The sequence below is a fragment of the Stomoxys calcitrans genome, chromosome 3, assembly GCF_963082655.1.
Source record: "Stomoxys calcitrans chromosome 3, idStoCalc2.1, whole genome shotgun sequence".
Classification (NCBI taxonomy): domain Eukaryota; kingdom Metazoa; phylum Arthropoda; class Insecta; order Diptera; family Muscidae; genus Stomoxys; species Stomoxys calcitrans.
The window spans coordinates 52,304,950-52,329,261 of NC_081554.1; the positions used below are offsets into that span (position 1 = coordinate 52,304,950).

General features: G+C 38.8%; 1 long non-coding RNA gene across 1 annotated transcript in view; it reads left to right on the plus strand.

Annotated features, from left to right (window-relative positions):
• Nucleotides 1–24,312, plus strand: part of LOC131996350 (uncharacterized) — a 68,724-nt gene that overhangs the window by 13,309 nt on the left and 31,103 nt on the right. The window contains exon 2 of the long non-coding RNA XR_009397790.1: nt 14,906–14,972. This is a non-coding gene — a long non-coding RNA (uncharacterized LOC131996350). The remainder of the gene's footprint in view (nt 1–14,905; nt 14,973–24,312) is intronic.

Consider the following 24,312-nt stretch of genomic DNA (forward strand, 5'->3'; position numbering starts at 1 on the left):
CATATACACGCGCGTTGACGGTATACCGTCACAATACCATTATAAGAACCTCTTTATAATGCACTCACTCAATATGCCGAAACGAATACGCACGAACAAACGCATACTCACAAACACCTACACACAAAATATAAGTTTTAGTTTTGTATTTGTTTTCCCTTTAAGACACAGCAACTTACTCTCTTTCGCCAAAAATATGATTGTGTGAGTGAGTGCGTTTATTTTTCACTTCCAATTTAATTTTCCATTGCCCCTGGTGCAAAGAATAGTAAACTCTCCCTCCCTTTTTGTCTATATATATCTCTCTCCCTCTCTCTCCCTCTTCGCCTTTTGAACCCCCTCTTTGCCTAAGACCTTCTCTAGCGGCAGTTTTTCCTATTCTGTCTGTCTAGTTAACCATGGGAGGAAGAGATGTCATCAGCCGCTTCAAAGAGAGAGGTGATATGTAGAAAGACACATGTTTACATGTGTGCGAGTATGTAATGGTGTTTTTGGTGTTGTTGCGCTTGTATACAAGCAATCCATTTCCATTGGTGTGTATTCACTTGCACTTGAACTGTCGTGGTGTCCTTTAACCAGCCAGCCATCCTTTTTGCGTAAGCGCCATCATGTGATATAATACTACAACTATAACGTAATAAAATGACCTACGCTCACACACACATGCACCCACACACACTTTCACAGAGAATTATTTACATGCACACACCAACCTAAAACCCACATGCATTGGGGAATTTGTAGTTGTATTTTGAAATAACATTTTTAGGGGACCCTTTTTTTCTATATATAGAAACTTATCTGAATCGCAGAAATACTAGGATTTTTGTTGAGTTTTCTTATGAACTGCAGGTTTAGTTTTAAAAAATTTCAGTTTCCATTTGTTAGTAACCAAATGCTTTTTTTTAAAATAAACTTTATAGTCTTTATAAGTTGTTATTGTTTTCTTTTGTTAAATTTTTTTGTGTTACAAGTGTAAAAATTCACAGCGCATGTTTGCATTTCTATAGAGAGTGCACTATTAGTAGTAAACAAAGAACGATGGAAAAGTTTCCAAAGGATATTTTATAAACCATTGGCATTTGCCATCAAGGAGATAGTTGTCTTTTATGATTTGTCAGTTATGGATGGATAAGAGTTAGGTCATAGCCTAACGCAATGTTAGAAGCTGATAGAGGACCCAATGGAACATTGAGGATGACTTTCTCCCTTTGTGTTTGGTGAAATTCTCATTAACATTTTGTTATTAGAGAAAATTTCATTGAAATTTTGTCTTGGAGAAAATTTCATGGAAATTTTGTGTTTAAAAAAAATTTCATTGAAAATTTGTCTTTAGAGAAAGTAACTAAAATTTTATCTTAAGAGAAAGTGTCACTAAAATTTTTTCTTTAGAGAATAATTGAATGAATATTTATCTTAAGAGAACCTATTGTATTGTACAGTCAGACCTCGATTATCCGGGATGCTCGAGACCGTAGGCATTATGGATAATCGATTTTCCCGGACAATGGAGTAAAATTTGTTTGCAGTTTTTACACATATTTTTAAGTAAAAATCGCATAGGTGTTTCCACTTTTATGCAATTATATCAAACTGTGTTTTTTTTTAATATTTATTATAATTTTTAATAAAAAAATTTTATAGAATTAAAAATTTAATGATTCCACATCTCGATCTAGGAAACTAGTCAAACGCTAGTACAAAGCAAAAACAAGTAAAAATGCGTTAAGTTCGGCCGGGATGCCCACCATCTTGGGCATATATGTAAACAACCTTCTGTCATAATCCGGTGAAACAAGCACAATTTATGCCCCCATAGCAGCTCTATTGCAATATGATCCGATTTTCCAACCAAATTCGGCACGGACATTGAGTGGTCTTATAAGTACAATATTGCATAACAAAATATTGGTCTTTATGGTAGCTATATCCGATCTAAACCATATACGACACGGATGCCGAAAAGCCTAACATAAGTCACTGTGTCAAATTTCAGCGAAATCAAATTATAAATGCCCCTTTTATAGGACCAAGAATTGAGAGATCGGTCTATATGGCAGCTATATCTAAATCTGAACCGATCTGGGCCAAATTGAAAAGGGGTGCCAAAGGCCTAACACAACACACTGTCCCAAATTTTCGGCGACATCGGACAATAAATGCGCCTTTTATGGGTCGAAGACCTTAAACCAAGAGATCGTTTTATATGACAGCTATATTCATATCTGAAACGATCTGGTCCAAATTGAAAAGAAATGTCGAAAGGCCTAATACAAATCGAAAGAGGATAAAAATGCGCCTTTTATGGTCCCAAGACCATAAATCGAGAGATAGGTCTATATGGCAGCTATATCCAAATCTGAACCGATCTGGGCCAAATTGGAGAAAGATGTCGAGGGGTCCGAGAAATCAGACAATAAATGTGCCTTTTATGGGCCCAAGACTTAAATCAAGAGATCGGTCTATATGGCAGCTATATCCAAATCTGGACCGATTTGGGCCAAATATAAAAGGGGTGCCGAACACAACTCACTGTCCCAAATTTTGGCGACATCGGATTATAAATGCGCCTTTCGTGGGCCCAAGACCTTAAACCAAGATATCGAACTATATGACAGTTATTTTCATATGTGAACCGATCTGGGCAAAATTGAAAAGAAATGTCGAAAGGCCTAACACAAATCGAAATCGGACAATAAATGCGCCTTTTATGGGCCCAATACCTTAAATCGAGGGATCGGTCTGTATGGCAGCTATATCCAAATCTGGACCGATCTGGGCCAAATTGTAGAAGGATGTCGAGAGGTCTAACACAACTCTCTGTCCCAAATTTCAGCAAAACCGGCTAATACATGTGGCTTTTATGGGCCTAAGACCATAAATCGGCGGATCGGTCTATACAGGGGATATATCAAGATATAGTCCGATATAACTCATCTTCAAACTTAACTTGCCTATGGACAAAAAAAGAATCTGTGCAAAGTTTCAGTTCAATATTTCTATTTTTAAAGACTGTAGCGTGATTTTAACAGACAGACGGACGGACAGACGGACGGAAATGGCTAGATTGTCTTAGATTTTTCAAGTCAGTCATTCCGTTTGTAACACCTCGAAATATTTGTCCAAGACCCTATAAGGTATATATTTTCCTGATATTCCGAGTCGATTTAGCGATGTCCGTCCGTCCGTCTGTCGCAATCACGATAGAGATACTTAATATCGATATAGGTTGTTGAGGATTGCAAATGGGCCATATCAATTCAGATTTAGATATAGCTCCTATATAAACCTATCTTCCGATTTGACTTCTTGATCCCCTGGAAGCTGCAATGTTGTTCTGTTATGACTTTTAACAACTGTCCTAGGTACAGTCCAAATTGGCTTATAACCTGATATAGTTCCCATATAAACCCATCTCCCGATTTGACTTTTTGAGTCCTTACAAGCCGCAATTTTGGTCCGATTTGGCTGAAAGTTTGCATGTAGTGTTCTGTTACGACTTCCAACAACTGTGCCAAGTACGATTCAAATCGGTCTTTAACCTGATATAGCTCCCATATAAACCGATCTCCCAATTTGACATCTTGAGCCCCTGGAAGCAGCAATTTTGGTCCTATTTAGCTTAAATTTTGCACATTGTGTTCTATTATGACTTCTAAAAACTGTGCCAAGTACGATTCAAATCGGTCTATAACCTGATATAGCTCCCATATTAACCGATCTCCCGATTTGGCTGAAATTTTGCATGTGGTGTTCCGTTACGACTTCCAATAACTGTGCCTAATACGGTCTAAATCGGTCCATAACCTGATATAACTCCCATATAAACCAATCTCCCGATTTGACTTCTTTAGCCCCAGGAAGCCGCAATTTTTGTCCGAGACTCCTGTACATTTCAACTCGCTCATACTCACGTTTTTCCATTGCCTTTTTCTTTCTTCGGAATAGACGTTTCTCCTCTCTCCTTTTCTCCTGATATCTCTCCTTCATCTCCCATATAAATCGATCTCCCGAGTTGACTTCTTGAGCCCCTGGAAGCCGCAATTTTTGTCCGAGACTCCTGTACATTTCCACTCGCTCACACTCACGTTTTTCCATTGCCTTTTTCTTTCTGCGGAATAGACGTTTCTTCTCTCTCCTTTCCACGTCTTTCCATTTCCTTTTTCTTTCTGCAGAATAGACGTTTCTCCTCTCTCCTTTTCTCTCGATTTCTCTCCTTCCCTTGGCGTGTTGCTACTGATTGCAGGGTTGGTCTATATGCCGCATTCTTGACTTCAGTAGCTCTTGACACTCTTGGTGGTACCATGAGTTTCTTGGGCGAGGCTTCCGGTACCCAAGTACGGGTTTTGTGGCATTTTCCATGGAGTGGGCAATAGTTTGTCACTGCACCATTATATCATCAGAACAAGGAGTGCTTTCATCAATCAGTTGACTCAGTCGAGTGGAGCATGCCGTTGCAATCTGTTGTGTTTGCAGCTTTTCAATGTCCAGCTTCCGTGCAGTGTCAGATCGTACTTTCCTCGCCATACTCAAACGGGTGCGAAACTTTGCTGCAACAAGGTAATGATCCGAATCTACATTCGCTCCATAGATCGATTGTACATCTAACACTCTGGATGAATGCTCTCCTTCTATCACAACGTGGTCAATTTCAACGAAAATTACTTTGCATAAATTTTTAACAGAATCCATATTGGTTGGTTGCCAAGATTTGGCCGGACCGAACTTAGCACGCTTTTACTTGCTTTTACTTTACTTTTTTTTTAACAGCCTCACTTATTCAACTTTAGTTCATTGTGATAACACAGTAGTGAGAGACAAGGCTTCTGATGGGAATCGAACCCACGAACCCCACATTGTTGATCCGAACACGCCACCAACTCGGCTATTGGGGGACTTTCAAAAGATGTAAAAGTTTGCTAATCCAGATGGCACCACGGAGTCAGTGTCCACAACTGTCATGGCTATAATTGGTATCCCTTACGCTTGACATATATTATGATCTAGAAATTCTTACTAACCCCTCGAGTGCCATCTTACTCACGTCCACTTCTTCTGAAAAGTATTCAACATTTGATTATGTCAGAGGAATACCATTTCGAACCAATTAATTTAAATTACTATGGCTGTGACTATATCTATAACAATGGGTATTGCTGTCGAGGAGGATATATAAACCTACAAAAATGTGTGCAAAGAACAACAAAATCTTTATTACAAAACAATATCAAAAATTATTTTTGCATCATTTTGAGCAAGAAAAAAAAAACGCTTGCTGCAAATAATGAATTTTTCCTCACAAAGAATTTTATGATTTCTGGTTAAAAGGCCACTGCTGAACTAACAAACATTCTCTCCCTCTCTCTCTCTCTCTCGCTCTCTCCATGGCAACAACAAGAGCTATCATTAAAGAAATATGAAACTAGAAAATATGAAATGACAACAAGCGTATAACAACAGTATGGCTCACAAACATTCCCAGCTGCATCATCGTCAACATTGTCATAAGGGGTCTAGAGCACAGTCATCTTTCAGTCGGTTTTTGTTGTTGTTGTTTTTGTTGTTGTCTAACATCACAGTTTATTTCATAGGCATTTTATAGCTTTTGGTTTCTCTATAGGAAACTATAATTGAATAGAACTGAGAACATACAAACCTGGCATATGAAATACACACACACACACAGCCACACATCTAAATACCCATCAACACTAATCATCATCGTTATAAAGCAACGAATTTAAAGTATAACAGACAGTGATGCCCTGGACCCTTAATTCGCTCTTGTAGAAGGGGACAAAACAGTATGAAAAAAACAAAAAGAGGATCACCTGCTTCCTAGCCTACTAGTATTTGTATAATTAATACACATCTGAAAAAAGTCACTTCGCAAATCAAGTAAAAGCGTCTTATGAACCCTCCACCATAGATCGCATTTGTCAAGTTCTTTGACCCATATCTCTTTAGGCAAACATAGGATAATGGAGCAGAATTGCTATGCTATTGAAGCTATATCAGGTTATAGACCGATTCAGACCATATTTGGCATGTATGTTGGAGACCATAATAAAATTCATTGCGCAAAATTTCAGCAAAATCGGTTAAGATTTGCGCCCTATAGGAGCTCAAGAAGTAAAATATGGAGATCGGTTTATATGGATGCTTTATCAGGTTATAGACCGATTCAGACCATATTTGGTACGTATGTTGGAGACCATAATAGAAGTCATTGTGCAAGATGACCTCCAAATCGGATAAGAATTTCGCCCTATAGGGGTTCAAAAAGTAAAATCAGGAGATCGTTTTGTATGGGACCTATATCAGGTTATAGACCGATTGAGACCATATTTGGCACATATATTGTAGACCATAATAGAAGTCGTTGTGCAAAATTTCAGCCAATCGGATAAAATTTGAGCCATATAGTGGTTCAAGAAGCAAAATCAGGCGATCGCTTTAAATGGGAGCTATATCAGGTTATAGACCGATTGAGGCCATATTTGGAACCTATGTTGAAAATCATAGTAGAAATCATTGTGCAAGATGAAAGCTAAATCGGATAAGAATTGCGCCCTATACGGGTTCAAGAAGTAAATTCGGGAGATCGGTTTATATGGAAGCTTTATCAGGTTATGAACCGATTCTAACCATATTTGGCACGTATGTTGAAAATCATAGTAGAAGTCATTGTGCGAAATTTCAGCGAAGTGGGATAAGATCGAAGGATCGGTTGAAGGTCATAGTAAGAGTTATTGTCCGAAATTTCAGCGAAATCGGATAAGAACGGGAGATCGCTTTATATGGAAGCTATATAAGGTTTTCTATCTCTATCGATTCAGACCATATTTGACACGTATGCTGAAGGTCATAGTAGAAATTGTTGTGCAAAATTACAGCCTATTGGCATAAGAATTGCGCCTTATAGGAGCTCAAGAATTACCGACTTTTTTCGATGAGATATTTTTTTTTAAATTGTAGTTAGGTGAAAATCCGGCGATAAATATTTATAGGAGCTATATCCAAATCTGAACCGATATTTATGAAATCTTGCAGATATGTTGAGATCAGTAGCAAAACAGTTCATGCCAAATTTTATGCAGATCGGTTGAAAATTGTAGTTACTACGGCCATTAAAGTGAAAATCGGGCGATACATATATATGGGAGGTATATCTGAATCTGAACCGATTTTGATGAAATCTTGCAAAAATGTTGAGATCAGTAGCAAAACAGTTCATGCCAAATTTTATGCAGATCGGTTGAAAATTGTAGTTAGTACGGCCATTAAAGTGCAAATCGGGCGATACATATATATGGAAGGTATATCTGAGTCTGAACCGATTTTGATGAAATCTTGTAGATATGTTGAGATCAGTAGCAAAACAGTTCATGCGAAATTTTATGCAGATCGGTTGAAAATTTTAGTTACTACGGCCATTAAAATGCAAATCGCGCGATACATATATATGGGGGGTATATCTGAATCTGATCAGATTTTTACCAAAATCAATAGCGTTTGTCCTTGGGCAAAAAAATTATATGTGCAAAATTTTGTAACGATTGGACAACAAAAGCGATCTGTACCTTGATTACAAGAATACAAGGACTCACAGACGGACATGGCTAAATCGAATCAGAAAGTGATTCTAAGTCGATCGGTATACTTTTTAATGGGTCCAGTTCTTCTCCTTCTTAGCGTTGCAAACAAATGCACAAACTTATAATACCCTATACCAGAGTGGTGGTATAGGGTATAAAAATGATAAAATCAATCACGTTTTTGATGAAGGTGATTGAAAAAATGTTTAATAATATTTAATTAATTAATTATTTAATTGATCCAATTAAAAAAATTATTGAGTTTTCTTGACATTTTCAATTAATTTTTTAATTGATCCAATTAGGTTAGGATGAAAAAAGGGTGCGGATATTAATTCGCCCCTATCCACTATGGACATACACCTAAAGAAAAGAAAATCTAAATCTAATTCTGTGCTACTGACAAAATTCTTAATTATTTTCATGCCACGCCCTTAGTTAGTTCATGTCTGGTATTGTGTACCCACCTAAGTGCCGGTATCTGTTATAGACGCGAAAGTCGAGCAATGACATAGGAAATGCTCCAACGTCTCATCATATTCCCCGCATGCCCTACACATGCTATCGCTTGCCGCATCGATTTTACATAAGTGTCCCATTATGATAACGAGAGCTATACTGACCAACTTCTTACTTCCTTTCAGTAATGTCTGGTATTGTGTCCCCACCTAAGTGCCGGTATCTGTTATAGACGCGAAAGCCGAGCAATGACATAGCAAATGCTCCAACGTCTCATCATATTCCCCGCATGCCCTACACATGCTATCACTTGCCGCATCGATTTTACATAAGTGTCCCATTATGATAACGAGAGCTTCTTACTTCTTACTTCCTTTCAGTAATAGTCTCGTCTTCTCACAATCCAGATCTCTCCATAAGATTTACTTTGTCCACCCCGACCGTTTCGCTGTTCCACAGGGTTGCTTGCTCATTTATCGCCCACGCCCTTAATTTGGACTGCGTCGACCCGAAAGGTTTCGGTTTAACAAAGTTTATCGACGGCAGTTCTCTGGCCTTCATAGCCAAATCGTGTGCTTTCTCATTGCCAGTTACTCCACTATGGCCCAGCACCCAAATGATGCGGATTGTCCCATCCTCAGAGAAGGCATTAATCCCCTTCTTACCCTCCAAGACTGTTTGTGACTTTACCGTCCTGGTTGTTATTGCCCGTGATCGCTCGGATCTACGCCTGCATGACCTGACTTATAGTCACGCAGTCTAAAACTGATCTCAGTCCTTGGGTTCTCAATGTAGACTTCCGGGCCCATTCTGTCCTCTAGCTTTGATCCAACTGTGTAACATGATCTTCCAGATGGCAATACTAGTCAATTCAAGACTGTGTCGCTGACAGCAGTGCCTCGAACTCGTTCTCAAGTGTCGTCTCAGATATCCGATCGAAAACCTCTTCCATTCCTTCCAGGTTTCCCTAAGTGCCGGTATCTGACAAAGGAAATACTCCAACGTCTCATCACCTTCCCCTCATGTTCACACATGCTTTCACTTGCCTCACCGGTTTTACATAAGTGAGCTCGTAGTCCTATGTATCCCGTTATGAGACCAATTGCTATACTGACCTCCTTCTTACTCCTCCTGCTCCTTTCAGTAATAGCCACGTCGTCTCTCGATCTGGATCCCCCCATAGGATTTTCTTCACCTATCGTCACCTTAAACAAATATTTTTTAGTCAATTAAAAAATTAATTGAAAAAATTTTCGTGATATTTTTTTCTGTGTACTTCGAAAGTTAGCGTGCTTTCCACCGAGAGACAGACGGACGGACGAACGGAAAAACAGGCGGACATGGCTAGTTCGACTTAAATGGTTATGACGATCAAGAAAATATATACTTTATTTGGTCTTCTGCAAGTATTTCGATGTGTTACTAACGGAATGATAAACTTAGTTTACCCTATACTATGTTGGAGGATATAATTATAATTTTTATCGCCAGTCTGCCAACTTTAGTCACTTCAGTTATAGTTTGGCATAATTTGAAAATAATGACACATTTTTTTTCTATACAACGCAAATAATAAAACAAAAATTACGCATAATTTTATCATTCCTCAGAAACTATGGCCAATCTGGATATGCTAAAGCAATAGATGATGATGTCGATGACGACGACTACGGCTACGATGGCAAGTGCTCATTTCCATTGTCGTTTCCTTTTCCTTGTGCACAATGCATTCTATGAATTTTCTAAGAATTTCTATACGGTGCCGTCATCTTTGCCATTCAACATCAACATCATCATCTCATTTGCGTTTTGCACTGCAACTGTTTCTATGGCAAAGTGAATGGAATTGTTGTTGTAGTTGCATTTAAATATGCATAGAGAAACGAACATTCATCCCACCACCACCACCCCTTCTCTTATTCACTCATCACTAAACAACAACAACAAACACCAAGAGATGATAGAGATGGCTTCCCGAAGTAGGCAAGACATAAAAAAACAAAAAATCCATAATAAAAATGGCCGAGTAGTAGTAGATGGATGTTGGGGAGGGGGACATTTCATTCAAAGTGACTAAATGACTGTAAACTCATTTTCTGGTAACTCATTAAACTAGCAACAACAATAACAACTATAACAACAACAATAAAATAATTTTTCTATTGTCTAGCTTCGTCTATGGTTAGAGACGAAGAAGAAAGACCAGTAAACCTACATTCGAATAGTGTGTGAAAGGGAGGCAGCACACACACAAACCACTGTTTATTGCGATACATGGCATAAGAGTAAGGGAGAGAGGTGAAGTTTACAGTTGAACTTTTTTGTTGAATGTCTGCTAGACATACGAGGGAGGTGTAATGAGGCTTTTAGTAGTTATTTTAAATGGTAGCAAAAGGGTAGCCTAGAAAATGTCAAACATCAACAAATAGTGTTTGACATTTTCTAGGTGTTGAGGATTTCTGGTGAAATTTGTGACAAATTTAATTCGGGCATGCCGAATTATAATCAATTTGGTGGAAAAATTAGGCAAAACATTTTGAAAACTTTATAGGTTGGTATTCTTACACAGAAAAAAAGTTGGCCCAAAATTTAAGATATTTCCTTATTTGTAGGATTTTAGCAACGAAAACGAGCCAAAGCACTAAAACTTTGGACTAAAGATGCTATCGTTAAATTTAGTTTCCTATAAACTAACGGACACGAGCATCCGTTTCAAATTTCGATCGCTGATTGATTCTGATGAACCCACCACCATAGATTCTGCTAAAATATATGGGATATATCTAGTTATAGACCGAATTAGACCATTTCTGGTAAAGCTGTTGAGAGTCATAATAGCACAACAATATGCAAAATTTCAGCCAAACCGGAAAAAAACTCGCGACTTGTAAGGGTTCGAGAAGTCAAATCGGGAGATCGCTTTATATGGGAGCTTTATCATGTTCTTGACCGATTGTAATCGAACTTGGCACAGTTGTTGGGAGTCATAACAGAACACTATGTGCAAAATTTCAGCCAGATTTCACATAACTTCTCAAAAAAATGAGAACCTGAAGTGGGACTTTTTCTAACTACCAATGTGGGACACACACAAAGCAGATGTTCTAAAGCAGGGATGGATACACTACCACTGTTAAAAAGACCAAACTGTGTTTGTGTGAGTAACACCAACCATCGAGTCAGTCGAAGCCACCCGAAGTCGTTTAAACTGTCTGTGTGCTTGTGTTCGTTTTTTTTATAACCGCGGGCATAGGAATTTATGTGCGGATGTGTGTGCTGCCCATTTATGTCCTATAGTCTCTTCTTTCTTTACGTCCTCATAACCAGTGTTGCCACTCAAGAAAATTATTTCCTACCAATATTTAAGAAAAGTCCCAACTAACTCAGACAAAGTGGGCCTGGGGTTCTACATTTAGAACCCAGGGACTGATATCTGTTTTAGATTGCCTGACTATCTTTACGGACAGTAAAATTGCCATAAGGGCAATAACAACCAGGATGGTAAGGTCGCAAATAGTCTTGCAGTGTAAGAAGGACATTAACGCCTTCTCTGCGGATGGCCAAAAATGGGGCACATGTTTTTATAACCACCACCGAAGAGTTGGCCATTTTGCAAATCCATTTGGAACACATTGAATTATAAATTGTCAACGCTACAAAGAATTAGAAGAATTAGATCGTCGTTATTCGTATAGGATCTAGACATGTCTGTCCTTCCGTTTGTTGAAATAATTTTACAGCCTTAAGTTCAAAGATAGCCTCTATCTTAATTTAGCCCCCTTTATATCGATCTCCCGATAAGAAATCTTGAGTTCATAAAGTCTTAGAGCTGTTCTCTGATTGAAGGCATTGAACGCACAAAAGTCCCATATCCTAATCAGATCCCTTAACACTCGTATCAGCAGTTACGGCCAATATCAGAACTTACGCATCGTAAAAAAGCGGAAGTTTATTGGGATGTGTGCTACACACGGCTCAAGGAATACAATATGATTACCGGGGCGGCAAAACGTGCCTCCTGGAAGCTTTTCTGCGCCCAGGTTGATAGCGTTAATGACGCCGCCAAGATGAAAAAGTTTCTTTCAAAAACCCATGTCCAAACTGAAAAGTTAGTAGACGAGAGACAACGGAGGGCATGTTGAGGCTTTTGATGAAAATTAATTTTCCGCAGGATACGATGGGACTCACGGAGACACCGGAATCTTGGAATAATGAGGTTGATAGAAGGTTAATCATAACGTAATTTATAGTCAAGGAAGACTTGAGGAGCTTAAAACCATTTAAGTTACCCGAACCTGAAGAAATCTTTGCGGCGTTACTACAAAAGGAGGCCAACTATCTGGCGCCTCATCTGGCCACTATTGTCACATTGTGGCTAGCATGCATTTCGAAAGCCTGGCAGGAGATAAGGGTGGTATTTATACCCGGCAAGGGGACAGCAAAGGCCCACATACGTATAAGCCTTACATCGTTTCCACTCAAAATCACGAAACGTATTGTAAATAAATCGTCTGCCCTTTCATTCCCCTTTACTCCGCTGTGGGTCGACACTCAATCGATGTGGATCGTGCCATTCTCAGAGAAGGCGTTAATCTCCTTCTTCCACTCCAAGACTATTCGTGATTTTATCGTCCTGGTTATTATTGCAACCAATCTATTTTATACCTATTTTAAATCGACCCACCCTAATATTCATATGCACCCTTTAGCTGTAGGTGTTCAGGCATATTTTACTCGCTGACATCACTTATTCCCATTTGCAGGGATGTGATTGTCTGGTGGCATTTAACTACCATGTCTTTGTTAGACTTCATATATTTTCACTCACATTGGCATTTCTAGTGGGGTGTGGTTTTTGTTTTTTGCAGTCAACCCACTTCTTCATTCATGAAATTTATTTCCGTTCATAGTCTATTTTTTTTTTATTTTGTCACACATTACAGTAAAGTATCCGTTTTGAGATCTCTTTGTGTATGCAGTGCTAAATTCTAGGGTCTGTTTTGTTACAATTGATGCTCTGGTTATTGTCACACTGTTGTCTTCGAAGTTAGTGAAGTGATGGGATGATGTTGTTGGTCTTGTCTGCTTTGTGACCTGCAATAATTAGCACAATTTTGAGCTCTGAGCTCTAGTTGGATGTCGCTCTTTTCCATTTAAAATGAATGGATATGGAGGCTTTCATTAAGGAGGTTTTGGGTTTAAATTTAAGAAAAACAAGTAAAAGCGTGCTAAGTTCGGCTGGGCTGAATCTTGGGAACCCACTACCACGGATTCTACTAAAATATGGGAGCCATATCGGGTTATAGACCGATTTGGATTATACTTGGCACAGATGTTGGAAGTCATTATGGAACACATAATGGAACAACTGTGCAAAATTTCAGCCAAATCAGACAAAAATTGCAGCTTGTAAGGGCTCGAGGGGAAGTCAAATCGGGAGATCGGTTTATATGGGAGCTATATCGGGTTATAGGCCAATTTAGACCGTATTCGGCATAGTTGTTGGAAATTATAACAGAACACTATCTGTAAAGTTTTAGCCAAATTGGACAAAAATTTAGGCTTCCAGGGGCTCAAAAAATCAAATCGGGAGATTAGTTTATATGGGAGCTATATCAGCTTATAAACCGATTTGAACCGTACTTCACACAGTTATTGGAAGTCATAACAGAACACTACATGCAAACTATCAGCCAAATCGGACAAAAATTGCGGCTTCCAGGGGCTCAAGAAATCAAATTGGGAGATCGGTTTATATAGGGACCTATATCAGGTTACAGACCGATTCGGATCGTACTTCGAACAGTTATTGGAAGTCATAACAGAACATCACATGCAAAAATTCAGCCATATCCGACAAAAATTGTGGCTCCTAGGGGCTCAGGAAGTCAAATCGAGAGATGGGTTTGTATGGGAGGTATATCCAAATCTGAATCGATATCGCCAATTTGCAATCCCCATCGACCTACATCAATATAAAGTATCCGTGCGAAAATTACAAGTGGCTAGCTCTACGTGTTCGACCGCTATCATGATTTCGACAGAGGACGGGCGGACAGGGCTAGATCGACTCAGAATGTCGAGACGATCAGGAATATATATATACTTTATGGGGTTTTAGATCAATAATTCGTGGTGTTACAAACGGAACGACTAGATTATCATAAAGGGTGATTTTTTTGAGGTTAGGATTTTCATGCATTAGTATTTGACAGATCACGTGGGATTTCAGACATGGTGTCAAAGAGAAAGATGCTCAGTATGCTTTGACATTTCATCATGAATAGACTTACTAACGAGCAACGCTTGAAAATCATTGAATTTTATTACCAAAATCAGTGTTCGGTTCGAAATGTGTTCATTCACCGTAACGTTGCGTCCAACAGCATCTTTGAAAAAATACGGTCCAATGATTCCACCAGCGTACAAACCACACCAAACAGTGCATTTTTCGGGATGCATGGGCAGTTCTTGAACGGCTTCTGGTTGCTCTTCACTCCAAATGCGGCAATTTTGCTTATTTACGTAGCCATTCAACCAGAAATGAGCCTCATCGCTGAACAAAATTTGTCAAAATTTGAACACATTTCGAACCGAACACTGATTTTGGTAATAAAATTCAATGATTTGCAAGCGTTGCTCGTTAGTAAGTCTATTCATGATGAAATGTCAAAGCATACTGAGCATCTTTCTCTTTGACACCATGTCTGAAATCCCACGTGATCTGTCAAATACTAATGCATGAAAATCCTAACCTCAAAAAAATCACCCTTTATAAGAAAATGCTTTAAAATTTAACAAATTTCAACAAAATTCTAATTTTGATATTTTTCTCTTTTTTTTTGCAGGAATTGAAGTTTCGAATTTGATTTTTATAATCGCTGTTAACTTCTTTGATTCTTTGACAAAACAAAGGTGAGTTAAAATTCTTTTAGCACAATTTGTACAGAATTACCATAATTAAGAGAATGTGAACATTTACCTTTTACCAAATCTAGGTGAGTTTAAGTGGCAGTCTGCCATCAGACTCACTTAGACGTTTTCGTCCATTGTGATATTACGGAAACAGAAGAAGGAAAATACCTTCTAGTTCCTACCGTTGAACCATCCAGGTTGCATTAAAAATCCCAACAATACCTCAAATACCTTAAAATAATGAGAACCTAAGAGGAACTTATTCTGACTGCCAGTGCGGGACACACACACAGAAGGTGTTCTATAGTCTCTTCTTCTTCAAGCTTCTGCAAAAGTCGTTGCTGGTAACCTACAGTCTGTCAGCGTGTTTTCCGATTAGACAGTGATCTGTCATGACGGACACAATGACTGTTCTAGCCAGTGACAGCAAAGCGGTAGACCTCTTCAAGTCTAGATTAGGCCACATAGTTTTGGAATGCTCACATCCCCTTATTTGTGACCATCTATCATTTTTTGCCCTTCGGGCCTGGTCCTGAAAACTTAGTTTACAGATTCCAGTTTTCCTGAAATGTGTCAGGTAGTTCCTAGTCTCGCAACCTCACCCACTTTGCAATTATCTGGGATATCTCTGTGGCCCGGCACCCAGAACAGTTGAATTTGGAACTGTTCAGCCATCTCGTTAAGAGATCTGCGACAGTCGAGGGCGGTTTTTGTGTTCAGAAATACATTTCCAGGGATTTAATGGCTGCCAGGCACAGTCTTAACCATTCCACCACTTCCTTAATTGCATGGATTTCCAATTAATACACACTGCAGTGGTCGGGTAACCTCTCCAATATGACCAGTTCTAGATGTACACCCCCTTTAGAGTACACCCCAAAGCCCACCTGGTCATTTAGTTTGGAATCATCGGTAAAGTCTATGTAACTTCTGTCAGGAATAGTGGTACAGTTCTTTTTATCAAAACAAAGCGGCTGAGGTAGGGTGTAATCAGCACTTCCTGAAACATGAGATATTGAATCCAGGATAACACAGTATTGAACAGAAGGTGGACTTTTGAAACGCCGTCCACCAGACCACAACACCATATAGCATTATAGGTCTGGCAACTGCAGTATATTCCTAGTGCATGACCCGCGGTCTAATACCCCACCTTTTGCCAATGGTTCTCTTGCAGGAGTATAGGGCTAGAGTTGCCTTTCTTGCGCGAGAGTTGCAAAACACCAAGGTATTTTGCGTTTTCTGTAAGTATGGAATATTCTCTCCTCTCAAGGAGACAGGTGACACTGTAGACAACTTGTATCTGCTGCTGAAAAGAACCACTTCAGTCTTGCACGGATTTATACCCAGACCACTTTCGGTAGCCCATTGCTGTTGCACGTGGAGCTTCCTGAAGTATATTTCTTAGAGTACTGGGAAACTTTCCCCTAACCGCAATTGCCACGTCATCAGCAAACGCGACCACTTTTACGCCTTTTTCTTCCAGAGACAATAATATATTGTTAATGGCCATATTCCAAAGTAGAGGAGATAGTACACCTACTTGAGGTGTTCCTCTGCTGACCCATCTTTTTAGATCCACAGATCCCTAGCCTGCTGTAATGCATCTTTTAGTAGTAGGTTATTAATAAACTTTCTTAAGGTAGAGTTGATGCCTAGAAACTTCAACTCCTTCATGACTGGCGTCTGTTTCACATTATTGAAAGCCCCTTCAATGTAAAGGAATATACAATGCTACCATTGTATATTCGTTGACAGCGAGAGAACGCTCTATGTAGCCGATTAGGTCGTGAAGGGCTGTTTTACTGGATTTTGCTTCTGCAGCGACAAGTGGATGCATGCTTCTGACGCGACAAGTGATCTCCAGGGATCTTTGCCCTAAGATATGTTTCTATCAATCTCTCAAGGGTCTTCAGCAAACCTAACCTAACCTTACTATAATTTATTGGGTTGCCCAAAAAGTAATTGCGGATTTTTTAAAAGAAAGTAAATGCATTTTTAATAAAGCTTAGAATGAACTTTAATCAAATATACTCTTTTTACACTTTTTTTCTAAAGCAAGCTAAAAGTAACAGCTGATAACTGACAGAAGAAAGAATGCAATTACAGAGTCACAAGCTGTGAACAAATTTGTCAACGCCGACTATATGAAAACCCGGCAATTACTTTTTGGGCAACCCAATAAATGAGAATACTTCAAATAAGTATTAATCTCATTAAAGTTATTAAAATTTTTCTTAAAAACTTAATTTTGTAAAATTCTATAGCAACTAGCTTGCTTTCCTAATAACTGCCTTAATCGGATATAAATTTGAAGCATTTTTCTTTTTTTTTTTTAATTTTCACATTCATTCATATTCTAATGGAATTACAATTAGTTTCTCAACAGGCTGGCATTAATTTGTAACAATTTTCATTTAATATGTGCTCTTTTTATTATGCACAAAGAATTAAAGTCTTACGGAAGTCTGTGCAAAAAAATGGGTCATTTTAATTATTGCAAACAAATGCAGTGTGAGAACACTAAACAAAAGTTGTGTTGCAACGGAACTACGCAATAGAAATTGTTTAATAATTTAATTGTTTAATTCTAGAAGCGTAATAATCATAGTTTTGTGAGTAATGACGTAAAAAAAACAAAATAAATAAAGCACGTTAAGTTCGGCCGGGTCGAATCATGGGTACCTACCATCATGGATAAATTAACCATTCTCTTTTATAACAACTCCTCTACCACATCCATAGTACTATGCAAACTGGGGTTGGTCTAGATCATGTCTAAATTAGCATCCGCTAACTCTCATACAAGTCACAGTTTCAGCGAAATCGAGCAAAAAATCCGATTTTTATGGGCTTAAGACCCTAAATTGGAAGATCGGCCTATATGGCAGCTAAATCTAAATATAGTCTCATTTTGACCATATGCTAGTCGGATGACGGGAGGCTTAATACAAGTCACTGTATCAAATTCCAGCGAAATCGGGTAATAAATACAACTTTTATGGGCTTGAGACCCTTAATCGGCAGACCGGTCCATACGATAGCTATATCTGAATATAGACCGATCTGAACCATATTTGAGTCGGATATCGGGAGTCTTTAATGATTTCACTACTTAAAATTTCAGCGCAATCAGATAATAATTACAGCTTTTATTGGCTTAAGACCCTAAATCGGCATATCGGTCTATATAGCAGCTATATCTAAATATTGTCCGATCTGAACCATATTTAGGTGTGATGATGGGAGGCTTTAAACAACTCACTGTCTCAAGTTTTGGCGAAATCGGGTTATAAATGAAGTTTTTATGGGCTCAAGACCCTTTATCGACAGATCGCCCTATATGGCAGTTATATCTGAATATAGACCCATCTGAACCATATTTAAGTGGGATATTAGGAGGCTTTAATCAACTAATGATTTCAAATTTCAGCGCAATCGGATAATAATTACGGCTTTTATTGACTTAAGACCCTAAATCGGCAGATCGGTCTTTATGACAGCTATATCTAAATATTGTCCCATCTGAACCATATATAGGTGTGATGACGGAAGGCTTAAAACATTTCACTGTCTCAAGTTTCAGCGAAATCAGGTTATAAATACAGCTTTTATGGGCTCAAGACCCTTAATCGGCAGATCGTCTTATATGGCAGCTATATTTTAATATGGACCGATCTAATTTTGTCAATATAACAGCTGTATCTAAATATGGTCCGATGTGAACCATATGGTTCATATTCGGTTTGCATATCGGGGCCCCTAGTACAACTTCCTGTTTCAAATTTCAGCGTAATCGGCCATAAAATGCGGCTTTTACGTCTTAAGACCCTCAATCGCCAGATCGGTCTATTTGGCAGTTATATCCAAATATTGTCCGATTTGGACCATTAAAGAACTTTACCTGCGTTTTGGTAAACTTGGGTATAACAAGTAAAAATGTGCTAAGTTGGGCCAGGCCGAATCTTGGGTACCCACCACCAAGTACGGCATTTGACACATACTTTGAATGACTTTTTGGGATATATAGGTGGCGAAAATAGGAAAACTGGAAGGAATGGAAGAGGTTTCTGATCGGATACTTGAGACGATTATACCGCGACGATATGACCTGCTGCTACCTTCTATCCATTCTCCAAAGCCTTAAGTCTCATAGCCGCAATGGCTGCCTCACTCTAAATCTGTATGTCTATGAGTCGGATATCTAGAATAGTCTCCAGTTTGTGTTTGAGCAGTTCGCTGGATGTTCTACTTATCCAGATATCCACAATACGTTTCATGGTTTTAAGTAGAAAGGACGTAAGGCTTATAGGCCTGTAGGCCTTTGGTATCATAACTTAAGGCATAACTTGCCTTGTCGGGTTTGGGTACAAATACCACCCATACATCTTGCCAGGCTTTCGGAGTATATGCAAGTCCTAGGCACGCTGTGAAAATAGTGGCCAGATGGGGCGCCAGATAGTCGGCCTCCTTCTGTAGTATCGCCGGAAATATTCCATCAGGTCCGGGTGACTTTAATGGTTTGAAGCTTAAATTGTTGGGTCTTAGATCAATATTTCGATGCGGTACAAACGGAATGACGACATAAGTATACACTCATAGAAAGAAGTTTGCTGATAATAGCAGACATTGTCTGCTGACTGTTTGTAGTTAATTTTTCAGCTATTACAGCAGTAGTTCTATTGTCATAGCAAATTGTTTGCAATTTCAGACCAGCAGGCTGTCTGCTAAAATGTCTGCTGTTTGTTGAAAATGCCAGCTGCTTTATTTGCTTTCGCAACAACAATTCTTTGCCTGTTTAGCAGTAATACGTGTTGAATATTTGTAGATTTTGTAGTTAAAACAGCAGATTTCGTTAGTTGAATTAGCAGACGGAAATGTTTGCTGAAGCAGCAGCCCTTTGTTTGCTCAAACAGCGGTCGTGTCTTCTTTTCCATTTTCAGTAGGCAAAAATTGTGGTTTTAGCAAACATTATTGCGATTTTGAATAACAAATTTCGTTGAGTGCACCCCTATCCTAAGGTAGAAGGTGTAAAAATCATCGGGGTGTAATGTTTGGCAGTTCGTTATCATTTTTTAGTTCTGCTTTTAAGGAGAAACCTTGCAAAGAACTTCACTCATGCAATTCTTGGTGGAGGGTACATAAGATTCGACCCAGCCGAGCTTTGCACATTTTTACACCCACCACCATAGGATGGGGGTATACTAATTTAGTTATTCCGTTTGTAACACTTCGAAATATTCGTCTAAGACCCCACAAAGTATATATATTCTTGATCCTCTTGACGTTCTGAGTCGATCTAGCCTGGTCCGTCCATCTGTTCGTCTGTCTGTCGAAATCATGGCAGCGGTCGAACGCGTAAACCTAGCCGCTTGAAATTTTTCACAGATACTTAATATCGATGTAGGTCATTGGCGATTGCAAATGGGCCATATCGGTTCAGATTTAGATATCGCTCCCATATAAACCGATCTCCCGATTTGACTTCTTGAGCCTCACGAAGCCGCAATTTTCATCCAATTAGGCTGAAATTTGGCATGCGATGTTCTGTTAGGATTTCCAACAAATACGTTGAGCACGGTTCAAATCGGTCTATAACCAGATATAGCTCCCATATACTCCGATCTCCCGATTTGACTTCTTGAGCCTCTGGAAGCCCCATTTTTTGTCCGATTTGGCTGAAATTTTGCATGTAGTGTTCTGTTCTGACTTTTAACCACTATGTTGAGTACGGTCCGAATCGGTGTTTAACTTGATATAGCTCCCATATACACCGATCTCCCGATTTGACTTCTTGGGCCTCTGGAAGCCGCAATTTTTGCCTGATTTGGCTGAAATTTTGCATGTAGTGTTCTGTTTTGTTTTGTTCTTTCAACCACTGTGTAAAGTACGGTCCAAATCGGTCTATAACTTGATATAGCTCTTATATACACCGATCTCCCGATTTGACTTCTTGGGCCTCAAATTTTGCCTGATTTAGCTGAAATTTTATATGTAGTGTTCTGTTTCGACTTTCAACCACTGTGCCAAGTACGGTCCAAATCGGTTTATAACCTTATATAGCTGCCATATAAACCGATCTCCCGATTTGACTTCTTGAGTCCTTACGAGCCGCAATTTTTGTCCGATTTGGCTGAAATTGAACATGTAGTGTTCTGTAAGAACTTCCAACAACTATGTTGAGTACGGTTAAAATCGGTCTATAACTTGATATAGCTCCCATAAACACCGATCTCCCGATTTGACTTCTTGGGCCTCTGGAAGCCGCAATTTTTGCCTGATTTGGCTGAAATTTTGCATGTAGTGTTCTGTTTTGTTTTGTTCTTTCAACCACTGTGTAAAGTACGGTCCAAATCGGTCTATAACTTGATATAGCTCTTATATACACCGATCTCCCGATTTGACTTCTTGGGCCTCAATTTTTGCCTGATTTAGCTGAAATTTTTCATGTAGTGTTCTGTTTCGACTTTCAACCACTGTGCCAAGTACGGTCCAAATCGGTTTATAACCTGATATAGCTGCCTTATAAACCGATCTCCCGATTTGACTTCTTGAGTCCTTACAAGCCGCAATTTTTGTCCGATTTGGCTGAAATTTTGCATGCGGTGTTCTGTTTCGACTTCCAATAACTGTGCCAAATACTATAACCCTATATGGTTCCACGTAAACCGGTCTCTCGATCATCCTTATTCGGTTCCTAGAAGCTTTCATTTTTGTTGGTTAGACAGAAGTTTGATATGTAGAATGAAATTATGCCCTTCAACAAATTTTTTTTTTTGCATAAATTTTTACAAGAATCCATGGTTGTCGGTTCCAAGATTTGGCCCGGCCGAACTTAGCACCCTTTCACGTGTTACTGTTTTAATTAATAATGCCTCGGCCTTCAAATTCAGTTTGAATACAACATTTACTAACCATTAGTAAATTTTTCTTTATTTCGAGTATTCATCCCTAAGTGCTGGAGTTTTGGAAAACGACGTTATAGAGTACAGTCCATCCATACTTTAGGTATCGTAAATGAAATATGCCATATTTTTTTTTGTTTTACAACAAATTGACAGAGTTGAAGTCCTGTAGTAGTGTTATGGTCATCTGATGTAATGTTGTATGTAGGAGTATTTTCCAATTGCTTCAAAGCAACCATTGTTCCATTGTATCTCAAGTCTAAAAGATATCATCATTTATTCAATGCAATATTTAATGTAAGAAAACCCAAGAATATAAAAATATAAAGGCATATACATATTTCGTTGAAGAAAAGAAAGAAAATAAAAAACATCCAAAAAAAGCGAGATAATATCGGCTCATGATCAAAACTTGACATCCTTTTCCGTTCTGGTTTCTTTGCGTATTCTTATATGCGAGCTGCCCTGCCTGTTTTCTTTTTTTGCATTACTCGACTTGAGCAAGACCACATATAGCGGCTTGTAAAGTGAGTCAGTCACTCAGTCAATTGACTGACTGCCATACGAACATACAAACCCTTGAGTTTAGGTCTATAGGAGGGACACATACCTTGCACACATATTATATCCCTCTGCCAGGGGATAAATTACTGAGGCCACTTTTCGGCGAGTACAGTTAGGCAAGCGTAAACAGCAAACACAAACATTTAAACATGTTTTGACCTCCATTTTTCTTGTTTTTATTTTTATAAGAAAATAAAAATAAAAACCGTCTGCTTTTTAGTCGGTCAATAACGGTATTTAAAGTTATGTTAATGTTTGCAAATAAAAACAAAAATGCCTTAATATTCAAAAAAAAAAAAAAAAAACACACCGTGGAGGGGAGACACCGCAAGCTGTAGTTGTTTCCTCAACTTTAGGGAACATCGTAACTTGCATTATTGCTCTGGTGTTTTGTTGACAACTTTGAAATGTGTTAAGGATAGTTAGAGCGATGCTTGTATCTTGTCGAAGACATGTTCGCCTGTCGAAAAATTCTCATAAAAAACCTAAACAAATGAAGAAACGTCATCAATATTGGACTTCAGTGTTTGTTTTGCTTACCTTGCACCTTACTGTTAGAGATAAAAGATGCCAGTGGGAAGAAAACAGCATCGAAAGGAAAAAAAAAAAATAAAAATTGAAAACAAACAGGTAAAGACGCAGAACCCAATTTCGTTTTAAGAGAAAATTTCTTGAATTTTTATACCCACCACAATAGGATGGGGGTATACTGATCTAGTCAATCCCCATAGGACCCCGTAAAGTATGTATATTCTTGATCGTCTCGACATTCTGATTCGATTTAGCTCTGTCCGTCCGTCTGTCGAAATCCCGACAGCGGTCGAACGCGTAAATCTAGCCGCTTGAAATTTTGCACAGGTACTTAATATTGATGTAGGTCGTTGGAGATTGCAAATGGGCCATACCGGTTCAGATTAAGATATGGGTCCCATATAAACCGATCTGACGATTTGACTTCTTGAGCCCCTGGAAGGCTCAAATTTTGTCCAATTTGGCTGAAATTTTGCATGTGATGTTTTCTTATGACTTTCAATAACTGTACCAAGTACGGCCCGAATAGATCTATAACCTGATATATGTAGCTGTTATATAAACCGATCTCCCGATTTGATTTCTTGAGCCCATTTTTATGCAGACCCAAATTTTGCATGTAGTGTTCTATTGAGACTTCCAACAACTGTGCCAAGTACGGCCCAAATCCGTCTATAACCTGATATAGCTCCCATATAAACCGATCTCCTGATTTGAATTCTTGAGCCCCTAAAAGCAGCAATTTTTGTGCGACTTGGGTGAAATTTTGCATTAAGTGTTCTGTTATGACTTTCGACCACTGTGCAAAGTACGGTCCAAATCGGTCTATAACCTAATATAACTCATATGTAAACCGATCTCCCGATTTGACTTCTTTAGCCCTTACAAGCTGCAATTTGTGTCCGATTTGGCTGAAATTTTGCATGTAGTGTTCTTTTATGACTTTCAACCACTGTGCCGAGTACGGTCCAAATCGGTCTATAACCTTATATAAATCCTATATAACCCGATCTCCCGATTTGACTTCTTGAGCCCTTACAAGCCTTAATTTTTGTCCGATTTGACTAAAATTGAGCATGTGGTGTTCCGTTATGACTTTCAACAATTGTGCCAAATGCGGTCCAAATCGGTCTATAACCTGATATAGCTCCCACATATAAACCGACCTCCCGATTTGACTTCCTGAGCCTTTACAAGCCTCAATTTTTGTCCGATGTGGCTGAAATTGAGCATGTAGTGTTTTGTGATGACTTCCAACAGCTGTGCTTAGGTGTCGCACTGCGGGACGCCGCTCGGACTCGGCTATAAAAAAAGGTCCCTTATTATTGAACAATTAAACT